Genomic DNA, 8565 nt, shown 5'->3' on the forward strand with positions numbered 1-8565 from the left:
CAACCTCTGCCTCCCGGGCTCAAGCAATTCTCCCGCCTCAGCCTCCCCAGTAGCTGGGATTACAGTCATGTGCCACCAAGTCTGGCTAATTTTTTTGTTATTTTTAGCAGAGACAGGGTTTCGCCATGTTGGCCAGGCTGCTCTTGAACTCCTGACCTCAGGTGACCTACCTGCCTCAGCCTCCCAAAGTGCTGGGATTACACAGTGAGCCACTGTGCCCTGCCTGTGTAGACATAAATTTTTGGCTCCTCTGAGTAAATACCAAGGAGGGCAATTGCTGGGTCATATGAGAGTATGTTTAGTTTTGTAAGAAGCTGCTGAACTGTCTTCCAAAGTTGCTGTACCTTTCGCATTCCCAGCAGCAATGCATGCGAGCTTCTATTGTTTCGCATTCTTGCCAGCATTTGGTGGTGTCAGTGTTCTGGCTTTTTTTTTTTGAGACGGAGTCTCGCTCTGTCGCCCAGGCTGGAGGGCAGTGGCACAATCTCGGTTTATTGAAAGCTCCGCCTCCTGAGTTCACGCTATTCTCCTGCCTCAGCCTCCTGAGTAGCTGGGACTACAGGCGCCCACCACCACGCCCGGCTAATTTTTTGTATTTTTAGTAGAGACGGGGTTTTACTGTGTTAGCCAGGATGGTCTCGATCTCCTGACCTCGTGATCCGCCCGCCTCAGCCCCCCAAAGTGCTGGGATTACAGGTGTGAGCCACCGCACCAGGCCAGTGTTCTGGCTTTTGGCCATTCTATTTAGTAGGTGTGTTGTGGTATCTCATTTTTGTAGGGTTTTTCTTTTCTATCTCATTTTCTTATTGATTATTGGTATATATGCTGTTATGCCTTTTTGTATATTAACTTTGTACCCAGTAACCTTGCTGAACTCTTTTGATTTTTGAGACGGAGTTTCGATCTTGTAGCCCAGGCTGTAGTGCAATGGCGTGAGCTTGGCTCACTGCAACCTCCGCCTCCCAGGTTCAAGTGATTTTCCTGCCTCAGCCTCCTGAGTAGCTGGGATTACAGGTGTTAACCATACCTGGCTAATTTTTGTATTTTTAGTAGAGACGGGGTTTTACCATGTTGGTCAGGCTAGTCCCGAACTCCTGACCTCGACCTCCCAAAGTGCTGGGATTACAGGTATGAGCCACCATGCCTGGCCATGAACTCTTTTATTAGTCTTTCAAATCTTCGATGTGGAAAATCACATCTTGTTTGTTTTTTTTTTTTTTTGAGATAGGGTCTCACTCTGTCACCCAGGCTGCAGGGCAGTGGTATGATCATGGCTCACTGTAGTCTCAACCTCCCCAGGCTCAGGTGATCCTCCCACCACAGCCTCCCACGTAGCTGGGACTATAGGTGCCCACCACCATCCCAGCTAATTTATTTTTTATTTTTTATTTTTTGTAGAGACAGGGTTTCACCATGTTGCCCAGGCTGGTCTCAAACTTCTGAACTCAAGCAATCCTCCCGCCTTGGCCTCCCAAAGTGCTGGGATTGCAGGCGTGTGCCACTATGCCTGACAGAAAATCATATTAATCACACATTAGGATAGGCAGAGGAAACAATATGAGGAGGGCCTTGACAAGAGAAAGTTCAAGAAACAGAGAAGGCAGATGATACTGGGCATAGTGAGAAAAAAGGCAGATGAGGAGGCAAGACAGAGGCAGCATCATTGTACAGGGTCTTGAAATACATGTTTAGGATTCTGATGCAATGAAAAGCCATTGAACAGGTTTAGGTTAAAACTGGAGGAAAGCCTCTAAGGTAAGCTATTGGATTCTGCCAATGTTTGTGTCCTGGCCTACATTTTCATCAAAATTTGGATGAATAGATATAAAGCATGCTTTTTTTTTTTTTTGAAATGGAGTCTCACTCTGTCACCCAGGCTGGAGTGCAGTGGCGCAATCTCGGCTCACTGCAAGCTCCGCTTCCCGGGTTCACGTCATTCTCCTGCCTCAGCCTCTCCGAGTAGCTGGGACTACAGGTGCCCGCCACCACGTCTGGCTAATTTTTTTGTATTTTTAGTAGAGACGGGGTTTCACTGTGGTCTCGATCTCCTGACCTCGTGACCCGCCCGCCTCGGCCTCCCAAAGTGCTGGGATTACAAGCGTGAGCCACCGCGCCCGGCCATAAAGCATGCTTTTAAAGGATAACTCAAATATAATCCTGAGATGGCTTATTGTGAACTTGTAAAGTCTCAAGAATACATCCTTAGACATGAGACTGCGTGCTTGCTAAGATCCTTTCCAACTTTGAGATGTTGAGGTTCTATGCTTTTCTTGTTTTTCTTTCTTTTTTATTACTGCTGCTTATGGAGCAGAGCAATCCCATAGGCAGTATGCCCAGAATAGGTGGTTCTATGCTTCTATGCTTTTCATCCTGGGCACCCTGGAACTGGAGGGAATGTTGTTTTCCACTGGAAGTGGGGAAATAGAATGAACCTGTACTTTGAGATGCAATCTGTTAGGGCAGATCCATATATATATATATATATATATATTTTTTTTTTTTTTTTTTTTAGTAGAGACGGGGTTTCACCTTGTTAGCCAGGACGTTCTTGATCTCCTGACCTCGTGATCTGCCTACCTCGGCCTCCCAAAGTGCTGGGATTACAGGCGTGAGCCATCTCGCCTGGCCGGGAAGATCCATATTTATACAAATAACTATCACATATATGTTGAGTGTTATAATAGACAGGCATGCAAGGGATGCAGAAGGATATTATGAATGGAAGGGGATGGTACAGAAGGTTGTGATATTCGGACTGAAGCAGGAGCAAGGGGAAGGCTTGAAGGAAACTATGGCAGGATACAGGAAAAAGAAAAAGGACTGAACCAGAACAGCATGTGTCAGTGGAGCTGTTTCTGAGGCAGGAGGAAAATCTGGTAGGTATGAGGGGAAAAGGAAGGGAATAACTGAGAATCACTCCTGGGTCTCTAGCTCTACACATAACATGGTGACTGTCTTAAAGAAGGCTGGGTGTGGTGGCTCACACCTGTAATCCCAGCACTTTGGGAGGCAAAGGTAGGAGGACAGCTTGAGGGAAGGAGTTCGAGACCAGCCTGGGCAACACAGTGAGACTCCCATCTCTACAAAAAATTTAAAAAATTAGCCAAGTGTGGTGGCAGAAGCCTGAGGTCCTGGCTACTTGGGAGGCTGAGGTGGGAGGATCACTTGAGCCTGGGAGGTGGAGACTGCAGTAAACCATGACTGCACTACTGCACTCCAGTCTGGGCAACAGAGTGAGACCCTCCCACTGGGCTTGAGCGATCCTCCCACCTTGGCCTCCAAAATGCTGGGATTACAGCTGTGAGCCACTGTGCCTGGCCCTGGGGAAAAATAAATCTTTTTTTTTTTGCTCTGTCCCCCAGGCTGGAGTGCAGTGGCGCAATCTCGGCTCACTGCAAGCTCCGCCTCCCGGGTTCACGCCATTCTCCTGCCTCAGCCTCCCGAGTAGCTGGGACTACAGGCGTCCGCCACCACGCCCGGCTAATTTTTTTTTTTTGTATTTTTAGTAGAGACAGAGTTTCACCGTGTTAGCCAGGATGGTCTCGATCTTCTGACCTTGTGATCCGCCCGCCTCGGCCTCCCAAAGTGCTGGGATTACAAGCTTGAGCCACCGCGCCCGGCCGAAAAATAAATCTTAAAGAAATTTCAGACCCTTCAGCCAGGCACGGTGGCTCAACCCTGTAATCCCAGCACTTCCGGAGGCTGAGGCAGGTGAATCACGAAGTCAGGAGTTCAAGACCAGCCTGGCCAAGATGGTGAAACCGTGTCTCTACTAAAAAAACAAAAATTAGCCAGGTGTGGTGGCAGGCGCCTGTAATCCCAGCTACTTGGGAGGCTGAGGCAAAGAACTGCTCGAACCTGGGAGGCGGAGGTTGCAGTGAGCTTAGATCATGCCACTGCACTCCAGCCTGGGCGACAAAGGGAGACTCCGTCTCAAAAAAAAAAAAAAGAAACAAACAAAAAAACACTCCGGGCCAGGCGTGCTGGCTCACGCCTGTTATCGCAGCACTTTGGGAAGCCGAGACAGGTGGATTGCCTGAGTTCAGGAGTTCGAGAACAGCCTGGGCAACACGGTGACATGTCTCTACTAAAATACAAAAAATTAGCTGGGCGTGGGAGCGTGCGCCTGTAGTCCCAGCTACTCGGGAGGCTGAGGCAGGAGAATTGCTTGAACTCGGGAGGCGGAGGTTGCAGTGAGCCGAGATCATGCCACTGCACTCCAGCCCGGGCGACAGAGCAAGACTCCGTCTCAAAAAAAAACAAAAAAAAAACACTTTGGACCCCAATTCACTATTCCAAAAGGAAAAAATTAAGTTGAAAGCTGAGTCATGCACAAGCTGCCTTTCATTCCTAAGCAGACATACTTGACATAATACACAACTGACTATTCCCCTACCTGCTCCTTTTCTCTTGTTCCCTCCCTATTTTCCCTCCAGCCCACTTTTCCCCTTTAAATACTGAATCCCTCAAATTCATCTTTGGAGAAAGGCAGAGACCACAGACTGTTTCTGTGATTGTGTTTTTTCCTTTCGGGAATGTCCTTAACCTTGGCAAAATAAATTTCTAAATCAATTGAGACCTGTCTCAGATACTTCTTGGTTTACAGAAGGAATGGAAGATTCCAACACTTTTGAGTTTTTCTAGCCATCTAACTACAAAGGAGCTCAAAGCCAATTCTATTCCTGAAGTCTGGGACAGGAATATGCTGGCTACTCCAGGCAGCAGGAAGAATGATCAAAGTAACTTTAAAGCTCCCACCTGTGTGTTTTCCTACAACAGTAAATTAAGGATTCCACAAAATCTGGGGCTTTGGAATGAAGTAATGTTAATTTCACCAGAAAAGGAAACCTATTTTTTTTTTTATTTGACAGGGTCTCACTCTGTTGCCCAGGCTGGAGCGCAGTGGTGCGATCTCAGCTCACCGCAACCTCCACCTCCCGGGTTCAAGCAATTCTCCTGCCTCAGCCTCCCAAGTAGCTGGGATTACAGGCACTTGCCACTACGCCCGGCTAATTTTTGTATTTTTAGTAGTGACGAGGTTTCACCATGTTGGTAAGGGTGGTCTCGAACTCCTGACCTCAAGTGATCCACCCGCCTCGGCCTCCCAGAGTGCTGGGATTACAGGCGTGAGCCACCGCGGCCGGCCTCAATATTTCTTATTTAACCAAATATACCCCAACTGTCATCAATTTTGTTATAATTAATTATCCCACTTGTAACCATTTAAAAATTATAAATGAGTTTTTTTTTTCGGTACTAAGTCTTGGAAATTTGGTGTGTATTGTACACTTATAGCACATCTCAACTTAGGCCAGCCACGTTTCAGAGCTCACCAGCCACATGCGGCTCGCGGAAGCGGAGCCCAGCCGAGGACCTGTGGCGTCCTCCCGCTCCACTAAGAGTTCGTTCCAGAGCTCAGCTGGCCCGCGACTTAGGCCCCGCCCCGCGCCCCTCCCAGGTTACATCACAGAGCCCACAGGCCCCACCCGCTGGTGGCCCGGTCCGCGTGTGCGCCGACTCTCGCACTCTCCTCGCTCCAGGCGCCCAAACTCTGAGAGAGAGCGACGGCCATCACAGAACAACGGAGGCAGTCGATCGGACTGCCATCCGCTTCGGCATTCGCAGGCCGCAGGCAGGAGGCTACAGTCCCCAAGCACACCTCGCCCTAACGGCCCGCGGCTCGCGCAGCTCTGCAGAGAGGTCGTGGCGGCAGGGCCAGCACCCATTGGTCCGCCACAGCTCTCCGCCCTCCCCCTGGTCACGCTTATTGGCCGGAGCGGCGGCGCCCGCCGGGTAGGCGGTGGCGGCGTCCCTCCCTTGCGCCCGCCCTCAAGAGGCGACGAGGAAGCGGCCACCTCCCTGCGCCCCGCCCCTCCGGCTAGCTCGCTGGCTCCCGGCTCCTCCCGACGTCTCCCAGCTCCTCACGGCTCTTCCCGGCGCTCTCCTGGCTCCCTTCTGCTCCAGCTCCGTCTCGGCGGCGGCGGGTAGGTGCAGCCGCAGGCGGGGTCCGATTGGAGGGGCGGCCTCCTCACTGTCCCGGGGCTGCCCGAGCCTTGTCCCGCGGCAGCCGGGTACCCCACGGGGCCCGCCCGAGGCGTGGAAGGGCGGTGGCCGCCGGCCTGCGAGAAGCGGGGGCGTCCGAGGGAGGGGGCCAGGCGGGGGGCCGGCGGCCGTGACCTTCGGAGTCTTTGAGGCGCGATCTAGGGGGGTCCTTGGAGTGAGGGGTCTGAGAGGTCCAGCTTTGAGGGTCGGGGCGGTGGGGCCGAGCGACATGCCTTGGGCTCTGGATGGGGCTGAGACGCGGAGCGAGGGTCGGCCGCAGTTTGGGGCCCTGGGTGGGGTTCGGAGGTGTAGGAGAACTCAGGGGTCGTTTTCTGAGGCTTTATGGGGGTCAGTTGATGTGAGGCTGAGGTGAGCCTTAGTATGTCCAGTCAGGGGTTATGGGTGGGGCTGAGGGGTGGTCTAGAGAACCGGGCCCTAGGCGGGGCTCTTCCCCCTTGCAAAGGCCCCGGCACTGTGTGGGGACTAAAGCGTGTGTCTGGCAGTGGGAGTGCGAAGGGGTCGCATTAGGGTGGGGGTGGGGAGGATACAGGGACTAGGAGGGGCAGTTGGAAACATTACCCAGAACAGATTGTGATGTAGCACATGGAACAAGTTCTCCGCCGGTGTGAGTTAGATCCCTTTGGTGAAATTGTCCTGTGGAGGAGTTGTGAGAGTTTTGCTGACTTCCAGGAACGGGTAAATTAAATGCATTTGCTGCTTTGGGGAAGAGGCAGTGATTGATTACCTTTAGGTTTGTGCTTTAGGACCCAAACTCGGATGAAATACGTGTTCCTCGGGAAGGTTAGTGTTACCCAGCTTTCTACTGGAAACCCCCTTTTCTCCTTTGCCTTCTCTGGTCCTGTTACAGTATTGCTCCCCAGGGCCTCTCGATTCTCTCTCCCTGGCTGCATAGCATTGCAGTGTTTCTTGCAGTGTGTGTGTGTGTGCGCGCTCGCGCGCGCGCGCTCGTGTGTGCGTGTGTGTGTGTGCGCGCGCGCGTCTCCCGCACCCCCCCCCCCCCCCCCCGCCCGTTTCCCTGCTGCTGTGCTTTTGGCAACTGCCTCTGCTCTTTCCCAGGGATGGTTGTGGCATTGCATCAGGGGATATTTGTGCTTGTAATTTGCTCACTCAGCCCAGGAGGAGGGAGAATAGTATGCTGTAGAGATGGGGGGCGGGGGCAGTGTGCCGTCAGCTTGGCTGGGTAGACAGAGAATGGGTGTGGTGAGGGAATACAGCTGCTCTAGGCCTTTAGGGTAACACTGCCCAGTTATCAGCGCAAAGAGATTCAAAGAGCACCACCAGCAGCTATTTTTATAAATCAATCCTGAATCCAAGCTGAGCACATGGATTTAGAATGAACAGTTGTCATGCTCTATTACAAGCTGGGTGTTTGGTAGACAACATTAAAGTTGCTAAGCAGGAGACTCCCATCTGTACTGTGCAGTGTGCACTTTACTTGCAACTTTTAAACTTTGCTTTTGTCAGCTCCATAGATTGGGACATCTCTCTTCAGGCTGTGTCTTAAATTGACGTAGTTAGCTGATCTGTGCTACTACTTTTCACCTCAGTGAAATGTTTTCACCTCAGTTACATACTTCCTTTCAAATTTAGCTTCAAAATAATAAAGCTGTCACTTTTTGAGCACTTGCCATCTCCCAGGCACTAGCTATATTTATTAACAGATGAGGAAATTGAGACTGATGGGAATAAGAGGTCACACAGATAGTTAAGTGGCAAAAATGGTATCCAGCCAAACCAAGGTCTCTCCAACCCCCACGTAGTAGTTTAGAACTTCAGAATTTTGGTTTACAGTGGGATGATTCAAGTGCTTGAGAATTTATTCATGCAAAGTAAACAAACTCACCAGAGACTGATAAACCAGATAACAGTTAATGCATGTTGCAAGTATTAAGTGCCATAATTGGATTTAATTATCCACTGACCGGGACACCTCCATTGTTCTGGGCTGCCTAATCAGTAATAAAAAGGTAGTTGATTATGGAATTGGAAAGGCACTGGATATTCTTACTGGGTATTTTTTAAATTTAAATTTTATTTATTTATTTTTGAGACAGAGTCTTGCTCTGTCACCCAGGCTGGACAGTGGCAGTATCTCGGCTCACTGCAGCCTCCACCTCCTGAGTTCAAGCAGTTCTCCTGCCACAGCCTCCCGAGTAGCTGGGATTACAGGCATGTGCCACCACACCTGGCTGATTTTTGTATTTTTAGTAGAGACGGGGTTTCGCCACGTTGGCCAGACTGGTCTCAAACTCCTGACCTCAAGTGATCCACCTGCTTTGGCCTCCCAAAGTGCTGGGATTACAGGTGCAAGCCACCATGCCCAGCCATTTATTTTTATTCTATTTTATTTTTTGAGATGGAGTCTCGCTGTGTCATCCAGGCTGGAGTGCGGTGGCATGATCTTGGCTCACTGCAACCTCTGCCTCCCGGGTTCAAGCGATTCTCCTGCCTCAGCTTCCTGAATAGCTGGGATTATAGGCACCCACCACCACGCCTGGCTAA

At 50.7% G+C, this 8565-nt stretch overlaps 1 protein-coding gene across 3 annotated transcripts in view; it reads left to right on the forward strand.

Annotated features, from left to right (window-relative positions):
- The first annotated feature begins 5500 nt into the window (after positions 1-5500).
- Positions 5501-8565, forward strand: part of MAP4 (microtubule associated protein 4) — a 258274-nt gene continuing 255209 nt past the window's right edge. Inside the window, exon 1 of one of the 3 annotated variants that reach the window (XM_058443148.1) lies at positions 5501-5984. The gene's annotated coding sequence lies outside the window, so the exon portion shown is untranslated. The remainder of the gene's footprint in view (positions 5985-8565) is intronic. The other 2 variants (XM_032161716.2, XM_032161729.2) reach the window with 2 other exon arrangements.

Source organism: Hylobates moloch, unplaced genomic scaffold (assembly GCF_009828535.3).
Source record: "Hylobates moloch isolate HMO894 unplaced genomic scaffold, HMol_V3 SCAFFOLD_8, whole genome shotgun sequence".
Lineage (NCBI taxonomy): Eukaryota > Metazoa > Chordata > Mammalia > Primates > Hylobatidae > Hylobates > Hylobates moloch.